The sequence below is a fragment of the Narcine bancroftii genome, chromosome 7, assembly GCF_036971445.1.
Source record: "Narcine bancroftii isolate sNarBan1 chromosome 7, sNarBan1.hap1, whole genome shotgun sequence".
In the NCBI taxonomy this organism is placed as follows: Eukaryota; Metazoa; Chordata; class Chondrichthyes; order Torpediniformes; family Narcinidae; genus Narcine; species Narcine bancroftii.
The window spans coordinates 40,416,085-40,437,093 of NC_091475.1; the positions used below are offsets into that span (position 1 = coordinate 40,416,085).

Sequence of the window (21,009 nt, forward strand, 5' to 3'; positions counted from 1 at the left end):
TTCTTTAAAAAAAGATACATCCATTGTCTTGCCTTTCTCTTCTTCTTCCACTTCTTTCTGTTCTTCTTCTTCTTCTTCCTCTGGATTGACCATCTGTTGTTTCCTTCTTTTCTTTTTACCCTCTTCTTTCTTGTTGTCGTTATTGTCTGTGTTCTGCACCTGCTGCTGTGCTGCAGGTGTCTCTCTCAGCTGTGGAGATCGACTCCGCAGCTGTTCCCCCCTCCCGTCAGTGTGTTTTTTTTCATGCGCATCGCCCATGCGCGACTCCTCTCGCATGTGCGGTTGCGCACTTTTACTCGGTTCTGCGAGCCATTTTTGTAGTCCCGAGCCCGGGACTTCCACTGACCTGCGGGAGCGGGCTTCTCTCTCCGCGGCGGGCCTCTTCGAACAGGTAAGGCCTTCACCTTCTTCTTCCGACATTCTTTCTTCCTCTTTTCTTCCTGTTGTTTTCGACTTTTCTCTCTTCGCTGCCATTTTCTTCTCACCTTTATTTTTACTTTATTATAAATTTTAATCTTGTACCTTTGTGCTTTGTGTGTTTTTTTTAACTTTTCGGGAGAGGGCTGGAATTCCCTGACCGGCCACTACTCCATCACGTGACTCCTCCATGTTTGAAGTGGTTTGAAGGGACTTAACCTTGAGTCAGGAAGCCAGGGGGGTATTTTTTTCTCGAGATGTTTTGAATGAGGAGGAACTTTTTCTCAAATGCTCTTTTTTCTGGGCAGTTGCCAGACAACATCAAATTAAAATAATGGGCACAAGATCCAGAGCAGAGAGGAAGAGAGATTTTTTTTTTCTGTTTTACACAATATTTTGAGGCCAGAATTCTTGTGGATGTTCGGAGCTTCTCTCAGCCAGTGAAACGGTTCTGATTAGCAGCCAGCATGGTCATGCAGAAAGCACTGCAGTATTTTGGTGCCCGGTTACCTCGTGCCAACAGAACACAATGATGACCAGCTGATCCCTTGGAACAATGAAGACTGAGCAGTAAGTATTGGCCAGCGATTTGGGAATGAAAGCCAGTACATCTTCAAATTAGCCTCACAGGATAAGTCAGGTCTTCCTAAGAGAAAAGAGACCATTGCTTCTCCTCTGATTCCAGAGACATGGTACAATATTTTGACCGACAGTTCCTGGGCATAACTGAGGGAGTGCTGTATTGACAAAGGTGCAGTGTTGGAAATAAAGCATCTCATGACGCAGGTTTTGAAGGAGAGCAGAGTTTTATTTTTAATTCAAGGACACAATTTTTTTTCTTACTCAACATCCAGTAAAATGAATAATCTGGCTATTGCCACGTTGTTTGTGGAGTTTGTTGCAACCTGATTGTTGGCATCCAACATTATAGCAGTGACTACCTATGAAGTTCCTCATTGTCTGTGGAGTGCTGAAGGTAATGTGAGATTGAGAGAGGTGTTACATTCATGCAAGTACATACTTTAGTCTATACCTGATGTTGAACCCATGTCTGCCTAATTTAAAGATTTGAAATTCCTTTACTTACTGTCATATACAAAAAAATACACTAAATCTGTTTTCCACAGAGGTGCCTCTAGTCCACAAAGATGAGATAGGGAAGCAAAGGAGAGTCCCTTCAGAGATACTGAGTGCCTGTGGATCCTGCCACCTCCCCCGATATTGCCGTCTCCTCCATCCACGTAGCCTCCATTGCCATGCAGCCTCCTATCCTTTCCAGAGATGAACCCGAGCTCAAGCCATCCAAGTCACCCTTCTAGGCCCCTGGTTCTGACCCCCTGAGGTGATTAGGAAGCTGTTCTGCTTGCCACCATGAGTTCTGGTCCCAACACCTGATTCCCACAAGCTGTCTGTCTGATGCAACCCCTTCAGCTGCTGAGTCCCACAGTTTAGTCCACAGGCTGACTGAAGTACTGAGGTCCTGTACCAGGGACCATTCTTGTTGCAGGGTCTCAACCTGAAGTGCCAACCACTCTCTTCCCTTCTTCCCTCCTTCCACACATTGCTCAGCCTGCGGAGTTCTTCCACCATTTTGCGTTTTGGTCCCAAATCCAGCATCTGCTTTCTCTTGTGTCTCCTGAAGCGTTGGTTTCAAGTCTCTTTTGCTTTCTGCTGATTACTTTTGAAAGCTCCAGCTTTGTTTTGGGCTTCCTTGTAAATCATTTATGGACAATGTGCCGAGTCGCTGTTACTATAGCATGGAATAGATCCTAAATGAAGTGCTTAGTGTTGTATTACCTGAAAGAACTGTTCTCAACTTGAGTTTCAATTTGTGAATTACACAGTGAAGCTACTTGCAAACAGTATGACAGATAGGACCATAGAACACTACAGTGCAGAAACATCTTCTAGTCCATGCCAAACTATTATCCTGCCTAATTCCATTTACCTGCACCCAGACCATAGCTATCATACTCCTCCCATCCATCCCTGTCCAAATTTTTCTACCATGTCAAAATTGAGCTCACATTCACCAATTCAGCTGGCAGCTTGTTCTACACTCTCACCACTTTCTCTATGAAGAAATTCCCCTTTTAAACATTTCCCCTTTCACCCTTAACCCATATTTTCTAGTTATTGTCCCACCCGGCTGTATTTACTCTATTCCTTTGTGTGGAGGAAGGCCATTTTCTTACATTTCATTGCATTTAATAGTCACGAAATTGTCCACAATTGCACACTGATGAACATGTTTTGAAAAACTGTTTGATGATCAATTTGTGGTCTCTAGGTGTATGTTTTTCAATCCACTGTAGTCGAGTGAGGACTGAACACCTTCTGCAGAGCAGAGGAGAAAATGGAGGCTTGTTCCTTTCATGTCAGAAGCCCCAAAGAGTTTGACCATCGTAATGTGATCATTGCAAGGATGTGGGAAATATCTCATTTGCAACCAGATAGGCCTGACAAAGAACAATTCAATAAAGACCAGGTAACCTTTCTCTTGGATGTCACTGGAGAGTTCAATGTTGTCCGAGAGAATGCAACAGGATCTTTTACGTTGAATTCGATGAGCTGGTGGGGATTTAATTTTAGTACCTGACCAGGTACATGCTGAAAGTTAGGGAACAATGAGCATCGAACAGCACAGGAACAGGCCCTTCAGCCCATGATGTCTGTACTGACTGTGATGCCCAATTAAACAAATGTACATGGTCATGATCCATCTGCTCAATTCCCTCCATATTCATGTTTCTATCCAGAGACTTCTTAAGTGCTACTATTTTATCTGCTTCCATCTCTACTCCTGGTAGCTTGTTACAGGTACTCACCACACTGTGTTTAAAAAAAAGACATGTCCTGCACATCTTGCTTAAACTTTCTCTTTTCATTGTAAATACAAGTCTCTCATCCCCTGGGGTGGGGGGGGGGGGGCAAGATAGAGGTTCTATCTCCCCTAGTTGTTGCCTCTCATAACTTTATAAACTTCTATCTGGTCTCTCCTCCACCTCCGATGCTCCATAAAAAGCAACCTAAGTTTGACCAACCGCACTGTAAGGGCACAGACCTTTACCACAGTCACTGTAGTGTAAGGGCACAGACCTTTACCACAGTCACTGTAGTGTAAGGGCACAGACCTTTACCACAGTCACTGTAGGGTAAGAACACAGACCTTTACAACAGTCTCAGTTCATACCCTCTAATCCAGACAGCATCTTGGAGACCCTCTTCTGTACCCTTTCCGAAGCCTCCACCTCCCATGACCTTCCTGTAATGAAGGGACCTTAATTTTACCAGCAAATATCAGGAAGCAATGTGTCACACCAGGGCCAAATAAATCAGTAACTTCTCACCCCCTTTCCCCACCCCACCACCTCCCAGGGATCCATTGAAGCTGGGGTGAAAATGTTGGAGCAGCAAATGATTTTTATTGATCTCCGTTGGGTTATATGTAATTTGTTTGTCCTTTTTCCTTGATGCCAATACCGTTCTTGTAGTTTGTTCTGTTTTAAGCTGCCAAGCTAGTATTTTGTGTGTTTTTTTTTCTCCCAGCTCATAATACTTTGTTTTGTCTTCATTATGTTCTTCTCCACCTTGTATGTTTGTAGTTTTATCTATCTTTGAGTCCAAATTAAGGTTAAAGTCCCCTTCTATCAATATATTCCCCTGTGTATCTGCAATCTTCAAAAAGATATCTTGCATAAATTTTTGATCCTCTTCATTAGGTGCATATACATTGAGCAAATTCCAAAATACTGAATATATCTGACACTTTATCATTACATACCTCCCTGCTGGATCTATTATTTCCTCCTCTATTTTGATTGGTACATTTTTATTAATTAATATAGCTACACCTCTGGCTTTTGAATTATATGATGCTGCCGTTACGTGCCCTACCCAGTCTCTCCTTAATTTATTGTGTTCCACTTCATTTAGATGTGTTTCCTGCACAAATGCTATATCAATTTTTTCTTTCTTCAGTAAATTTAACAGCTTCTTCCTTTTGATTTGGTTATGTATTCTGTTAATATTTATATTCATATAGTTCAACATAACCATTTCATACTTTGTTTACCTCTCATTTCTGCTTCCTCATCACCACCTTTCCCCCATATCCATTTCTGGTTTTTTTGGAACACACTGTAAGACAACACTTCTAAAACATAAAATATTTCCACTATTCCCTCATCTAAAATTCCCTTAACCTCAACTGTCCCCCCTCCCCTCTCTGAGTTGCCCCTTGCTGGATTTGGATTGCGAACCCGCTAGCAAGCGTCAACTGATTTCGCAGTGACTGTTAAAATTATTTTTATTAGAAGAATTAATGTGCGGTGGTGCCAAAATGAGACCATCTCAGGAGTTCCTGCCCCTAACCTGGGTGGGATGGTGGTACCCCATGGCCCAGTTGCACTGACATTCCCTGCCAAGTTTGAATCTTTGAGAACCATCACGTGGAAGGGTGAGAAACAAAGACAAAAGGTAAAGTGGATGTCCCGAGGATGTGTGAAATAATTACACAGCAGCAATTATTTTATCAATGTAGGTCCTCTTTGCTTAAAAAAGGGATGATGCTAAGGCAATGCCCCCACTGGCTCTGGCACGTTGTGTGAAGGGAAGTAGCAGGAGAAGGAGCATTTGAGTGTGGGCAAAGCCCACTGTTTGATTCCAAGATCTAAGTGCCTGAGTTTCAGTGTGGGAGCACTGCACTGAGACCGTAGTGCCGGGGCACAGAGCTCCCACTGCTGTTAGTCCAGGAGGAACACCACTAAGTCAGGAGCTGAGTGAGACATGAAAGTCTGCAGGCGCTGTGATTGTAGTAAAAACACACCAAAATGCTAGAGGAACTCAGGAGGTCTTTTCAGCTTCTATAGGAGACAAAGATATGTTGCTGACCTTTCGGGCCTGAGCCCTTTTTCAAGGAATAAGCCAGAAGCAGGAAATCTCAGAAAGTCTCAGAATTCAGACAATTCTAGCTGGGGAAGAATCAAGACCAACAAAAGGTGTTAATTGGATATGATAAGGACGAGGTAATTTGTGTGTAGTGGTGGGATCGCGTAGTAGGTGGCGGAAATGGCGAAGGAGGTTATGTTGGAAGGGTGGTGAGGACACGTGTGGGGCGGAGGGGGCCAGGGCAGATATGTGGGTAATGGAAGATGTGCGGGTGAGTGCTGAGTTGATGGTGGTAGGGGGGAAGCCACTTCGTTTGAAGAAAGAGGAAACCTCTGATGATCTGGCATGGAAGTCCTCATCCTGGGAACAGATGAGACGGAATTTTGGGGCCCCAAGCAGTCCTTCCAAGTGAAGCAACATTTCACTTGTGAATCTGCAGAGGTCATCTACTTCATCCTGTGATCCTGTTGTGGTCATCGGAGAGACTGGATGTAGACTAGGAAGTTGCTTTGTTGAGCACCTTGGCTCTGTCCGCCACAATGGTGTGGACTCCCAGTGGCCACCCATTTCAATCCCGTCCCATTCCCTTGCTGGCATGTTTGTCCATGGTCTCACGCACTGCCAGACTGAGACCACCCATAAATTGGAGGAACAGCACCTCACCTTCTGACTGGGCACCCTCCAACCAGATGACATTAATACTGACTTCTCTGGCATTCGTTAAACCCCCTCTCCCTCTTCCCCTGTTGCCTTTCCCTATCTCTGTGTCTCCATTCCATCTCCTTTCGCACAAGCATGACAAATTCTTACCTCGTTCCTTATCATATCCAATTAACATCTTTTGTTGGTCTGGATTCTTCCCCCAGCCATGAGACTTTCTGAGATTTCCTGTTTCTGGCTTATTCCTTGAAGAAGGGCTCAGGCCTGAAACATCAGCAACCTATCTTTGTCTCCTATAGATGCTGAAAAGACCAGCTGAGTTCCTCCAGCATTTCAGTGTGTTTTTACATCAGGAGCTCGTCCAGAGATAAACATCTGAGGACCCTCCAGAGGGATGAAAGCCCCCTCTGATTTGGATGGAAGAGGAGTTGGCCCCTTTGTGTGGTTTATGGTCGGGCGAAGAGGAGGATGGAGCAATAACTGGGCAGCCCATCTGAGAATATTGTCTTCAATTTGTTCAAGCCAACATTTTAATCATTCAGGAAGATACCTTCTTGAACCCAGGACTGATCAAGCATGGTGGCCCAATGACCGAGGTTCAATCCTGACCTCCGGCACTGTCTGTGTGGAGTTTGCACGTTCCCCTGGGACACTATGGATTTCTTCCAGAGGCTTCAGCTGCCTTGATAGATTAGTTGGCTGTTATGGATTACCCATGCATGGGTGGCTGGGTGAATTAGGCTGGAATTAATTAGTCTCTAGGGAATATTGGAGGAAGAGAACTGAAGCGGTGGCTCCGAGAGTCATTGTCGATGTGAATGACTTCTTCAGTATTAGGAGGAAATACGAGACATGCTGGTTTTCAAATTGTCAGGGTTGTACGTGACCTGTCTGCGGGCCTGAGTTTGCATGTATTTGTACTTTGAAATTCTCAGTGATGCATCCAAAGCCACATGTCCCTGTGAGCCCAAGTTCTTTGTCACAGGCTATACGTGGGACTTGCATTCTGTCACAACCCAGACAAATATAACACCCCATTGTCCAGATGTGTGGTAGATTATAAACTTCTCTGTGGAATCTGCAACATCCACCTCTTTTCCTGTCTGAACATCCAGCTTTCCCTCTCGCCCGTCTCTGATCACCGAGCTCCACCTTCCTGTCACTGTGCACCCAGCTCAACCTCTGCGTCACTGATCACCCAGCTCCCCCTCCCCGTCACTATGCACTCAGCTCCCTCTCTCCTTCACTGAGCACTCAGCTCTCCCTCCCCATCACTGAGCACCCAGCTCACCGTCACTGAGAACCCAGCTCCCCCTCCCCGTCACTGAGCACCTAGCTCCCCCTCCCCGTCACTGAGCACCTAGCTCCCCCTCCCCGTCACTGAGCACCTAGCTCCCCCTCCCCGTCACTGAGCACCTTAGCTCCCCCTCCCCATTACTAAGTACCCAGTTCCCCCTCCCTGTCATTTAGTGCTCAAGTCCCCCTCTCCTTTTCCATCTCTCTGTCTCCACTTGTCCCCCTCTCCGCCTCCACCCGTCCCCGATTCTGAGCCATCTTTCTCCACCTGTCCCTATCTCTGAGCCGCCTGCCTCCACCTGTCTGTCTCAGAGCTGTCAGCCTCCACATCCCTGTCTCAGTATCAAAGCCACGATTTTCCCCTTGAGTCCCTCAGGGCCTCAATGCATCTGATGATTTTGTCATCTTTAGGTTGCTGTCTGCTGTGTAGTTCTATGTCAACACTGAGGTTGCACTGTGGGCAGGTATCATTTGTAATCACGTGCCTCGGGGCTTCCTGAGGTCAAGGTGGGGTGGCTATATAAGTTCACATTCTGTCCCCCAGCATGTGACCTTTGACTGCCAGGAAGGGAGAGGACTGAGGTAGCTAAGTTCAGTGTTTGCAGATAAATGCTTGGCATTCCTTTGCTGCTGTTACTGGTGCATAGCACAAAGCAATGTCAAGTCAAGGATTTAATTAGCTAGACGTTTCACAACAGGGATCACCATTCCTCAGTGAGGCTCTTGGGCAAGTCAGCATTTGGTGAGATAGTCGAGCTGTGCCCCAGACACTGTCCCTGAGAGGGGCTGCTGAGTTCCTTCTGTCACTTCTGTGGCAACGTCAACATCAATTGCTCATCAGCAGATAGAGCTGGTAGTGAGGGGTTGGGGTTGGATTCTCCAGCTGCCCCAATTCTGACTTACATCTAGTTCCAATTCATTGTTGCTCTGCCAACGTCTCAAAATTTCTGGCAGAGGGTAGGGGGCACCTGGACAGGAGCTAAATGAAGAATTCTCAGTATGGGGAGAGATGGAGAAGGGGCAGACAGCTCAGAGACGGGAGGAGGTAGATGACTCAGGCTCAGGGATAAGGAGGAGGCAGATGACTAAGGCTCAGGGACAGGGAGGAAGCAGATGGGACAAGGACAGGGAGAAGGCGGGCGGCTCAGGGATGAGGAGAAGGCAGACGCCTCAGGGATGGGGAGAAGGCAGACAGCTCAGGGACAGGGAGGAGGCAGACGGCTCAGGGAAAGGGAGAAGGCAGACGGCTCGGACAGGGAGAAGGCAGACAGCTCAGGGACAGGGAGGAGGCAGACGGCTCAGGGAAAGGGAGGGCAGACGCCTCAGGGACAAGGAGGAGGCAGACGGGGAGGGGACAGGGAGGGGAGGCAGACGGCTCAGGGACAGAGAGGAGGCAGATGGCTCAGGGATGGGGAGATCAAGTATGGGGAGGAGGCAGACAGCTCAGGGATGGCGATGGAAGAAAATATTGGAAGTACTCAACATGTCAGGGTGTGCCCATGGGAAGAGAATTGGGAAGAATGTTTCATGTTCAAGACTCTTCAAGGGAATTGGGAAGAAAATTGGAGCCTCATAAGAGCAAAAAACAATCTGGTGGGGAGGAACAATGGGTCGATGAACATCTGTGGAAGTAAAAGAATGGTCAACGTTTTGGGTTAGACCGCATCATCAAATCACGCTGAGGAGTTCTGACTTGGAATGTGGACCTTTTTTTTGTCCCACTGATGCTGCTTGACCTGCTGAGTTACTACACCAGCAGATTATTTTTTGCAGGAGACAAAAGAAGCTTGTTCAGACTGCAGGGAGTGTATAGCTCTGACAGGATGATACTTGGGTGAGCATGAGGATAAGCTGTAAACAGGTTATCTGATCAGTGAGTGAATGTGTGCAGTTACAGAGGGTGAACATGGACAAAAGAACCTCCACAAAAGAATGTGGGAGTTGCAAAATGCAGAGTAGTAAGATGTGTCCGGCAGATTGGGCCAGGCATGTTCTCTGCTCACAGGAAGAAAAAGAAAGAAGGGACGATACAGCAAACAAGCTGAGTTAATATTACAGACAGATGACTGATTCCGATCATAAAATTGTAACCTGAAGTTGCGGTGCTCAATATTAAATCCGAAAGTCTGCAATCTGCCCAGGCTCAAGGTGCTAGCATTGGGACCAACTGTGTCCTGTTACAGACTGATAAACTTGGAATTCCCTCCCACTTACAGTCCCTCCTTAAAACCTCCTGTTTCGACCACAGCGAGGTTCAACTGCTTTACTGTCTCCTTGTGTGGCTCGATGCCATGCTTTGTCTGATAATGCTACTGTGATTTGCAGAGTTTTACTGCATGAAAAATGCTTTGTGAATGCAATTTCCTGATGAAAAAGTGATGATTCATGAAAAAATGATGATTCAACATTGCAAAACAAATTCCACTGAGACCTCTTCAGTGGGAGCAGACAGGTGGGCTGAACCTTTCCCTCAATACTTATCTCGGGCATTGCAATCTCTGTTCATGCCTGGAATGTGTATTAGAACCATGGGTTTTGGATTAGGAAATTATTTTCTTTGGGGTGACTCTGGGACTCTGGGTGCTGCTTTATGACTGGAAGGTGTGTTGAAAGGGCAGGAATGAAGGGGATGCTAAGGTCGATGAATGAATGACAACTGAGCATTGTCCATTTTGCAAAATGATGCAGCTCCCAGGTCAGCAATGGTTGATTTTAAACTTAAACAAGAAAATCTGCAGATGCTGTAGTTGAGTGCAATACCCAAACAAGTAAGTAGGCCACAGATCATTCATAGGAATTAAAAGCCAATCAACATTTCACCCTGAGCCCTTTGTTGGGAATTTAGAACTTACTATTTCTCTAGCACTTTTGTGTATTGCAGTTGATTTCAAATGCCTGTCTTTGTTGGGCATCTCCACGGTTTGCTGCCCGTACTGGCTGAGAACTCCTCCATGTACTTTTTGTGCTATCTCTTCACCTGTTGTGGAACTGCCTCCCTAAACCTCTCCATTTGCACCTCTCTCACCTCCCTTAAGTTCCTACCTCTTGGTCACTTGGCTTCACCTCTCATCGTTCAGCTGTGTGTTGCAGTCACATTATCCGGCTGTGAAACAGTTGGGCATTTTACTCCATGAAATTTCCAAAAGCAAGTTACTGTGTCTCGGGACTTTATATAAAACATTTTAGAAATTCTCGACGTAGAAATGAAATACAGTAAAACCCCTGGTACCTGGAATTAAAGCAACCGGCAGGTTCAAGCAACTGGCAAAAAAAATGGTGGAATATATATTTTTTTTAAATTAAAATAAATAAGAATAAAATAGAAGGTTAAAAAAAATTAAGTTTAAAATTAAAAATGTTCTCTGAAGTAACACATAAACCTTTGGTGAAGATGGGAGTAAATATTCAACCAGTGGAGGACTTTGGTCATGCTTTGCTCCTAGCAGCTGTTTGAATATAGTTGTGTGAAACAGCAATGGGGTCGCCTAGGATGATTGTTGATGCTGGTTGATGTCACTTGCCGTTGGGATGATGCTCTTAATTTGTCTCCTTATCCCTGCCCCAGTCAGAGGCTTTATCTGTGAACTTGGGGCAGGGGGAAGGTTAATTATCTATAATTTTATTGTTCGTCTTTCGGGCGGCTCTGTGGATGAGGAGGAACTTCTTTAATAGGGATCTTTAAAGGACTTAGGCACATGGATGCAAGAAAAATGGAAGGATATGGTAGGGAAAGTTTAGCTTGTTGAGTAGGTTTATAGAGGTCAACAGCTTGTACTGAGCTGTAATGTTCTCTGCTGAATTAGTTTGTTTGCAAGAATGCAGAAGGACTATCAGAGAGAGTAATGTGTTAGAAAATCTCTCCATCATTTTGAAAGCCAAGAGCTAAAATGGAAAATTGTCTTGAGAGAGAGTTAACTGTTTCATTTCTCCCTAGAAATGAATTTCTTTGACATTAAATATGATCACACTGTTGAGTTGAATGTTCTACAAGCTCTTAGCTATCTCGACCATACCTCTCCCCACTGCCTCTGTTCTCCTTTCCTTTTCCTTTGGCTTGGCTTCGCGGACAAAGAATTTATGGAGGGGTAATGTCCACGTCAGCTGAAGGCTCGTTTGTGGCTGACAAGTCCGATGCGGGACAGGCAGACACGGCTGCAGCGGTTGCAAGGGAAAATTGGTTGGTTGGGGTTGGGTGTTGGGTTTTTCCTCCTTTGTCTTTTGTCAGTGAGGTGGGCTCTGCGGTCTTCTTCAAAGGATGTTGCTGCCCGCCGAACTGTGAGGCGCCAAGATGCACGGTTTGAGGTGATATCAGCCCACTGGCGGTGGTCAATGTGGCAGGCACCAAGAGATTTCTTTAGGCAGTTCTTGTACCTCTTCTTTGGTGCACTTCTGTCACGGTGGCCAGTGGAGAGCTCGCCATATAACACGATCTTTGGCAGGCGATGGTCATCCATTCTGGAGACGTGACCTACCCAGCGCAGTTGGATCTTCAGCAGCGTGGATTCGATGCTGTCAGCCTCTGCCATCTCGAGTACTTAGATGTTGGTGATGAAGTCGCTCCAATGAATGTTGAGGATGGAGTGGAGACAACGTTGGTGGAAGTGTTCTAGGAGCCGTAGATGATGCCGGTAGAAGACCCATGATTCGGAGCCGAACAGGAGTGTGGGTATGACAACGGCTCTGTATACGCTTATCTTTGTGAGGTTTTTCAGTTGGTTGTTTTTCCAGACTCTTTTGTGTAGTCTTCCAAAGGCGCTATTTGCCTTGGCGAGTCTGTTGTCTATCTCGTTGTCAATCCTTCTCCTAGTTTCTATGTATCCATCGTCTCTGTTTTGGGATGAGACTTTTCATATCGATGCTAAGATGGCTTCCCCTTCACCAGTTGTTGGTTGTCAATTGACCTGTACGCCTACTCTCAAATCCAGTCCTCCCCGATCGTCCTCACCTTCCACCCCACCGTCTTCCACACTTGATGTACTCTATACTCTCCACCACCTTCAATACAATTCTATCACCACATTAGAACTCAAGTCACAATCTGAAGTGAAGGTTGAATGGCTAGGTCCAGACTTGCAAGCACCTGATCATCTCCTGTTATGAAGTGCAGATTAGGCAGGCTTGACCACTATTGATATTTATTCTGGGGATGTGGGCATTGCTGGTTAGACTGATAATCATTAATTACCCAGCCCTGTATGACCTTGAGGAGGTGATGGGCCTTCATGAAGCCTGTGAATGTGCAGTGAAAAACTGTTGAGAGATGTTGATGGAGTGACCATGCAACAATGCAGGGAAGCTGATTTTATGTTCACAAATACCATGTAGAGATGCAACAAAATTCTTACTGCACCCACACATGTACATACACCAATTACAATAGTATATTTTAAGTGACAACAACATGCCAGAGCAGAAAAATAGATAATAAATATAAAAGATGACATAAATATTCACAAATGCTGTTAGTATACAGGTACTCCCCGAATTACGACTGTAATTCACATTGAAGGATTGGACATATCTTGGAATAGATGTATGTTGGAATTGCCTACATTTATTGAAAAAAAATAAAGAAAAAATATAACATTTATATGGTTTATGTTATATTTGACAAACTATAACTGGGATGCAGGGCAGGTAAGAGCCAAAATGTTTGTATTTACCTTGTTCGTAGGCTGGGCGCGGCCGTCTTGATTCCTATGCGCATGTGTGGGAGTTAAGCGCCCTAAAAATTTTGCACTTAACTCTCACACATGCACCAACTGAACTCCAAGACGTGAACCCACCGCACATGCGCCAACTGAAGGCTAACAAGGTGAGTGCGCACATTTTGGCTCTTAGGTGCCCTGTATCCCCGTATAGTTTGTCAAATATAATATAAACCATGTAGATTTTATATTTTTTTAAAACAAATTTTTGGTTGTATATGCAGATGGATGTAAGTTGCATAGGTCACTAGTTGGGGAGTACCTGTACAGACAAGGTGATGTTACAATAGTGCAGACACATCGTTTAAGTAGTTTATGATTAAGGTGGTGCAGGGAGGCTCAAAACCTGATAGCTTTTGGAAAAACAACATTCTTGAATTTAGAGATGTTGGTTTCGGGCTTCTGCACCATCTGATGAAAACTAGCAGTGAGTTTAGATTGTGACCATTGTGATGGAGTTCCTTTAACATGTTGGCTGCCTTCTGAAGGTAGTGTCTTACATAGGTGTCTTCAGTGGATGGGAGGTTGGAGCCTTTGATGAGCAGCTGTATTCGCCACTTTCTGGATTCCTGGGAACTCAAGTTTCCAAACCAGGCAGTGAAGGAATGACTTTGACTTGCTGGAGATGAGTCCCCGTGGAGCCATTATCCCTACCCTTTGAGATGAATGAAGTTGCAGGTTTGGAAGGTACCAGCCGTTTGAAGAGTTGTGTTCATGATTCTGTCATTGTGCTTCTGTGATCCAAAGTGTATGGGAGGTTCTGCAGAATGGCCTCTTCCCCGGTACAGTGCATGCTTGCTTGTGTGTCACCGGCACCACATTGCCATCTGCTGGAGGGGCAGGCCAACTTAAATCAACTGGAGAACATTTTTCATTTGCTTTAACCTCCTCTGAAATGGGCAATGAAGGGCAATAGACTTCACCAAGGGGAAAGCAAAGCATGAGATTCTTCTTCTTCTTCTTCTTCTTCTTCTTTGGCTTGGCTTCGCGGACGAAGATTTATGGAGGGGGTAAAAAGTCCACGTCAGCTGCAGGCTCGTTTGTGGCTGACCAGTCCGATGCGGGACAGGCAGACACGGTTGCAGCGGTTGCAGGGGAAAATTTGTTGGTTGGGGTTGGGTGTTGGGTTTTTCCTCCTTTGCCTTTTGTCAGTGAGGTGGGCTCTGCGGTCTTCTTCAAAGGAGGTTGCTGCCCGCCAAACTGTGAGGCGCCAAGATGCACGGTTTGAGGCGTTATCAGCCCACTGGCGGTGGTCAATGTGGCAGACACCAAGAGATTTCTTTAGGCAGTCCTTGTACCTTTTCTTTGGTGCACCTCTGTCACGGTGGCCAGTGGAGAGCTCGCCATATAACACGATCTTGGGAAGGCGATGGTCCTCCATTCTGGAGACGTGACCAATCCAGCGCAGCTGGATCTTCAGCAGCGTGGACTCGATGCTGTCGACCTCTGCCATCTCGAGTACTTCGACGTTAGGGGTGTAAGCGCTCCAATGGATGTTGAGGATGGAGCGGAGACAACGCTGGTGGAAGCGTTCTAGGAGCCGTAGGTGGTGCCGGTAGAGGACCCATGATTCGGAGCCGAACAGGAGTGTGGGTATGACAACGGCTCTGTATACGCTTATCTTTGTGAGGTTTTTCAGTTGGTTGTTTTTCCAGACTCTTTTGTGTAGTCTTCCAAAGGCGCTATTTGCCTTGGCGAGTCTGTTGTCTATCTCATTGTCGATCCTTGCATCTGATGAAATGGTGCAGCCGAGATAGGTAAACTGGTTGACCGTTTTGAGTTTTGTGTGCCCGATGGAGATGTGGGGGGGCTGGTAGTCATGGTGGGGAGCTGGCTGATGGAGGACCTCAGTTTTCTTCAGGCTGACTTCCAGGCCAAACATTTTGGCAGTTTCCGCAAAGCAGGACGTCAAGCGCTGAAGAGCTGGCTCTGAATGGGCAACTAAAGCAGCATCATCTGCAAAGAGTAGTTCACGGACAAGTTTCTCTTGTGTCTTGGTGTGAGCTTGCAGGCGCCTCAGATTGAAGAGACTGCCATCCGTGCGGTACCGGATGTAAACAGCGTCTTCATTGTTGGGGTCTTTCATGGCTTGGTTCAGCATCATGCTGAAGAAGATTGAAAAGAGGGTTGGTGCGAGAACACAGCCTTGCTTCACGCCATTGTTAATGGAGAAGGGTTCAGAGAGCTCATTGCTGTATCTGACCCGACCTTGTTGGTTTTCGTGCAGTTGGATAATCATGTTGAGGAACTTTGGGGGACATCCGATGCGCTCTAGTATTTGCCAAAGCCCTTTCCTGCTCACGGTGTCGAAGGCTTTGGTGAGGTCAACAAAGGTGATGTAGAGTCCTTTGTTTTGTTCTCTGCACTTTTCTTGGAGCTGTCTGAGGGCAAAGACCATGTCAGTGGTTCCTCTGTTTGCGCGAAAGCCGCACTGTGATTCTGGGAGAATATTCTCGGCGACACTAGGTATTATTCTATTTAGTAGAATCCTAGCGAAGATTTTGCCTGCAATGGAGAGCAACGTGATTCCCCTGTAGTTTGAGCAGTCTGTTTTCTCGCCTTTGTTTTTGTACAGGGTGATGATGGTGGCATCACGAAGATCCTGAGGCAGTTTACCTTGGTCCCAACAAAGCTTGAAAAACTCATGCAGTTTGGCATGCAGAGATTTGCCGCCAGCCTTCCAGACTTCTGGGGGGATTCCATCCATACCTGCTGCTTTGCCACTTTTCAGTTGTTCGATTGCCTTATATGTCTCATCCAGGGTGGGAACCTCATCCAGCTCTAGCCTTAGGGGCTGTTGAGGAAAGCAAAGCATGAGATTAAACTGCGATCAAAGGACTAGGTGAACTTTGAAACCTGGTTGGTGCAGCAGTGTTGATTACTTTGTGAAGGTTCCTGTGGTTTTGAGGTACCTACTGTGTCACTGCAGCTCCAGTGCTGTGGAACCCACATCTTTGTGATACTCACTGTCACTTACTGCAGAATGGTCTCCAATGACAAGGTGTCTATTTCAAAATGTGGGTGGCAAGGATTGGAAGATCAATGTGACCATGATACTTGGTACTTATTTTTGGTAAAGCAGGGGTTTACTTAATGGTTGGACCGTGCTCACAGCATTTCAGCATTGGAGATAGATTGCCCCACTCCTTCCCCAGCCCAAGAGGTCCATGGCCTTTCTTGTTCCATAGATCAGCTATTTCTTTCCCACAGTGGCACCAACACCCGCCTCATCAGAAATGTGTAGCCCCTCATGGCAGCTTTCACCCCATGATCAAAGCAAGAGAAACGTAGAGACCCATGCGTGGCCTTCCTCTACCTCACTGAACCCTTCAACTCCATTGAACATGATTGATGGTGGAAAATCCCTTTTCAAATGGAATTGAAAACCTTTTGCTATTACAGAGCGAGCTGCCAGAACAACTGGTAGAAAGGGGGACCAGTTGTCATGTTCAAAAAGCATTTAGACTGGTACATGAGTTGGAAGGCTTTGAGGAATATGAGCTGAACTCATGCAAATGAGACAGGATGGACAAGTTCAGCTGAAGGGCCTGTTTCCATGCTGCATGACTCTAGTCTAAGGAGATAAGTGTGCTGGGAATGGATGGATATTTTCATTGGTGGGTACTTGTGCCATGAGGTGGATAAAGAGATAATACAGTAAATAAAAAGAATAGATAGGTAAATAAATATTCACATTTGCAGTTAGTGCAAAAAAGTGATGTTTCAACAGTGCTGGGAGATCTTTACTAGTCCTGGAGTGATGATTTAGTTAGGGTAATGTAGGGATATTCAAGAGCCTGACAACTGTTGGGGAAAAAAAAATGTTCTTGAACCAAAAGGTGTAGGATTTCAGGCTTCTGTATCTTCTGCCTGAAGGTAGCAGTGAGAAGATATATCATGGCCTGAGTCATGGGAATCCTTTATGATTTTCAGACAGCACCTCACATAGGCTCAAGGTTCCTTTTATTGTCATGTAATAATACATTAAAAACATATCATACATGATATACTTTAACTTTTGTCTGCCATAAGATGTCTTTCATGGACAGGATGACAGCGCCTGTGATGGATTTGGCTAGGTTTGTCATTTTCTGCAACCTTCTGCACTCTCCTAGGCCCTCGAGTTTCCAAACCAAGTAATGACACAACTAGTCATTGTATTTCCAGAGTACGCCTGTTGAAGATCGATAGAGTATTCGGCGACATGCTCAATGTCCTCAGACTTCTTAGAAAGTAAAGGTGTTGGTGTGTTTTCTTCACGGTTGCCACAATGTGCTAGCTCCAAAAGAGTAGAGAATGTGGAAGAGTGGGAAACGGCTGTAGAAATGGAAGTAAATGACTTAAGAGAAAATTTGGAAGAAAGTGACAAAAAAATTAAAGAGACACAAGAGTTGTTATCTCAGAAAACTGATATGTAGGAAAATTATAGTAGGCCTGAAATAGGGTGAAGAAGGCACAGACATGAAGAAATTTATAAAAGGATTAATCCCGAAGGTCCTGGGAACAACAGAAATGCAAGAAGAAATGGAAATAGAAAGGGCACACAGAGCATTAGCTCCGAAACCGCAGACACATCAAAAACCAAGATCCATCTTAGAAAAATTTTTGAGATATATGACAAGGGAAAATATACTGAAGCGGGCAAGGAATAGAGTTAGAGAAGAAAATAAGCCATTGGAATACAAGGGTCAAAAAATAGTTTTTTTACCCAGACATAAGTTTTGAACTTTTAAAAATAAATTCATGTTAAGACATCCAGCCGTTCTTGGATTTTTAATGTTCTCGGATCCGGAGGAAGCACAAGAATTCGCAAAACGTTTGCAGGACAGAAGGAGAGATGTAACAAGAATGAAGAATGGCGATAAAGTAAATATAAATATGTGAAAACAATGTATATGTAAAAAAACTAAGAGGGAAAAGGGAAGGAAGGAAGTAAGGGGGAAAAAAGAGAGAGCTTTGATATATGTGTAAAAAAAAAGTGTTTTCTGGGGGGTTGGGAGGGAGAAAATAACAGTTACTGCAAAATCAGTTGACGCTTGCGAGCAAGATCGCAATCCAAATGGAAAGGGGAGTTGTGGTTGCCTGGCAAGGGATATGGGGCAACTCAGAGGGAGGTGGGGGAGCATTTGGGGTTAAGATATTATTGGATGTGAGAATTGTTGGAGTATTTTATGTTCTAAATGTGTTGTTGTACATTGAGTTTAAAAAGGGAAAACTAAGAGATGAAAATGGGAAAAAGGGGGATGGAGGTGACGAGGAAGTGGAAATGAGGTGTAAGCAAGATATAAGATGGCCACATTGAACTATATGACTATAAACATTAATGGAATACATAACCAAATTAAAAGGAAGAGGCTATTAAATTTAATGAAGAAAGAAAAAATAGATATAGCATTTGTGCAAGAAACGCATCTAACTGAAGTGGAACATAACAAATTAAAGAGAGACTGGGTAGGGCACGTAGCGGCAGCATCATATAATTCAAAAGCTAGAGGTGTAGCCATATTAATTAATAAAAATGTACCAATCAAAATATAGAAGGAAATAATAGATCCAGCAGGGAGGTATGTAATGATAAAGTGTCAGATATACTCAGAATTTTGGAATTTGCTCAATATATGTGCACCTAATGAGAAGGATCAAAAGTTTAAGCAGGATATTTGTTTGAAGATTGCAGACACACCAGGAAATATATTGATAGGAGGGGATTTTAACCTTAGTTTGGATCCAATGTTGGATAAAACTGGACAAAAGACAAGCAAAAGGATTAAAGTAGCCAAATTTATTGTTAAATCAATGCAGGAAATGAAACTTATGGATATATGGAGGAGGCAACAGCCAAGAGAGAAGGAATATTCATATTATTCGAGAAGGCATTTGTTTTTGTTGTTGGCCCATATTCAAGGGCGAGTTAGGAAAACTGAGTATAAAGCTAGACTACTATCAGATCATTCACCCCTGTTATTAGCAATAGAACTGGAGGACATCCCACCAAGAACATATAGATGGAGGTTAAACTCCATGCTACTTAAAAGGCAGGAATTTAGAGAGTTTATTGAATGCCAAATTAAAACATATTTTGAAATAAACACAGAATTAGTGAAAGACAAATTTATATTACGGGACGCAATGAAAGCCTTCATTAGAGGGCAGATAATAAATTATGTAACTAAGATGAAAAAGGATTACATTCGGGAAATAGAGCAGTTGGAAAGGGAGATAGTAAGTACAGAAAAGGAACTAGTGAAAAGGGATGATATAACGAAAAAGAGAGAATTGGACAAAAAGCAATATACGAAACATTACAAACGTACAAGGTGGAGAAGAACATAATGAAAACAAAGCAAAAGTATTACGAACTGGGAGAAAAAACATAAAATATTAGCCTGGCAACTTAAAACAGAACAAACTAAAAGAACTGTATTGGCATCAAAGAAAAAGGACAAACAAATTACATATAATCCAGCAGAGATTAATTAAAACTGTAAGGAATTTTATGAACAATTATACCAAACTGAGAACGAGGGAAAAGATGATTAAAATAGAGAAGTTCTTAGCTAAAATTGAACTGCCGAAATTGTAAGAAGAGGAACAAAACAAATTAATAAAACCATTTGAAATAGAGGAAGTACAGGATATATTAAAAAGGCTGCCGAACAATAAAACACCAGGAGAGGATGGATTTCCAAAAGGATTTTATAAAACATTTAAAGAGTTATTCATTCCTCCTCTCCTGGAAGTAATGAACCAGGTAGAAGAAACACAAAATTTGCCAGATTCATGTAAGACAGCAATAATTACAGTAATACCAAAGACGAGGAAGGATCCATTAACACCAGCATCATATCGACCAATATCACTACTTAACTCAGATTATAAGATAATAGCAAAATTATTAGCAAACAGATTGGCCGTATGTGTACCAAAAATAGTAAAACAAAATCAAACTGAATTTAATAAGAAAAGACGAACAGTGGATAATGTCTGTAAACCTGTTAATCTAATTCATGCAGTTCAAGGAAATCAGAAACCAACAATGGCTGTTGCTTTAGATGCAGAAAAAGCCTTTGAAAGAGTAGAGTGGAACGACTTGTTTAAAGTATTACAGAAGTTCAATCTACCAGAAAAGTATATTAATTGGATTAAAACATTGTATAATGGACCATTGGGGAAGGTAGCAGTAAATGGATATGTATCAAACCAATTTAAATTAAGTAGGTCAACTAGACAGGGATGTCCATTATCCCCCCTCATTGTTTGCTTTAGCAATAGAACCTTTGGCAGAACTGATAAGAGTAGAAAATAAAATAAAAGGGATAAAAGTAAAGGAGAAAGAGTATAAAATCAACATGGGGAACCTCAAAGGCTGCGTGCTCAGCCTCTGCTCTTTTCCCTCTGTATGTATAATTGCACAGCCAAGGTCAGCTCCAACAGAATCTGACATCACCGTAGTTAGTCGAATAAGGGGAAATCAGAAGTCAGAATACATGATGGAGTTATTTGCAGATGACATCATAGTATACCTAACAGAACCAGAGATATCAATAAAAGAATTGCATAAGAAGTTGAAGGAATATGGAGAAATATCAGGGTACAAGATCAATGCAAAGAAAAGTGAAGTGATGCCAATGAGTAATGCAGATTATACAGAATTTTAAAAAGAATCACCATTTAAATGGCAAACACAAGCAATCCGATACCTAGGTATCAGGTTAGATAATAACTTAAGCCACTTGTACAAACCAAATAATCAGCCACTAATAAAGAAATTGTAGGAAGACTTAGAACATTGGAAAGAATTACCGCTAACGTTGATAGGGAGGGTAAACTGCATTAAAATGAATGTGTTCCTAAGGATACAATACTTATTTCAATTGCTACCAATTCCCTTAACAGAGAAATTCTTTAATGAACTAAAGAGAATGATAAGGAAATTCTTGTGGAAAGAGGGGAAACCGAAGATAGCATTAGATAAATTAACAGAGAGGTACAACCAAGGTGGTTTGCAGTTACCAAACTTTAGAAATTATTATAGAGC

General features: G+C 43.8%; 1 protein-coding gene across 2 annotated transcripts in view; it reads left to right on the forward strand.

Moving 5' to 3' along the window:
• Positions 1–21,009, forward strand: part of shroom2a (shroom family member 2a) — a 182,264-nt gene that overhangs the window by 83,024 nt on the left and 78,231 nt on the right. The window lies entirely within an intron of this gene.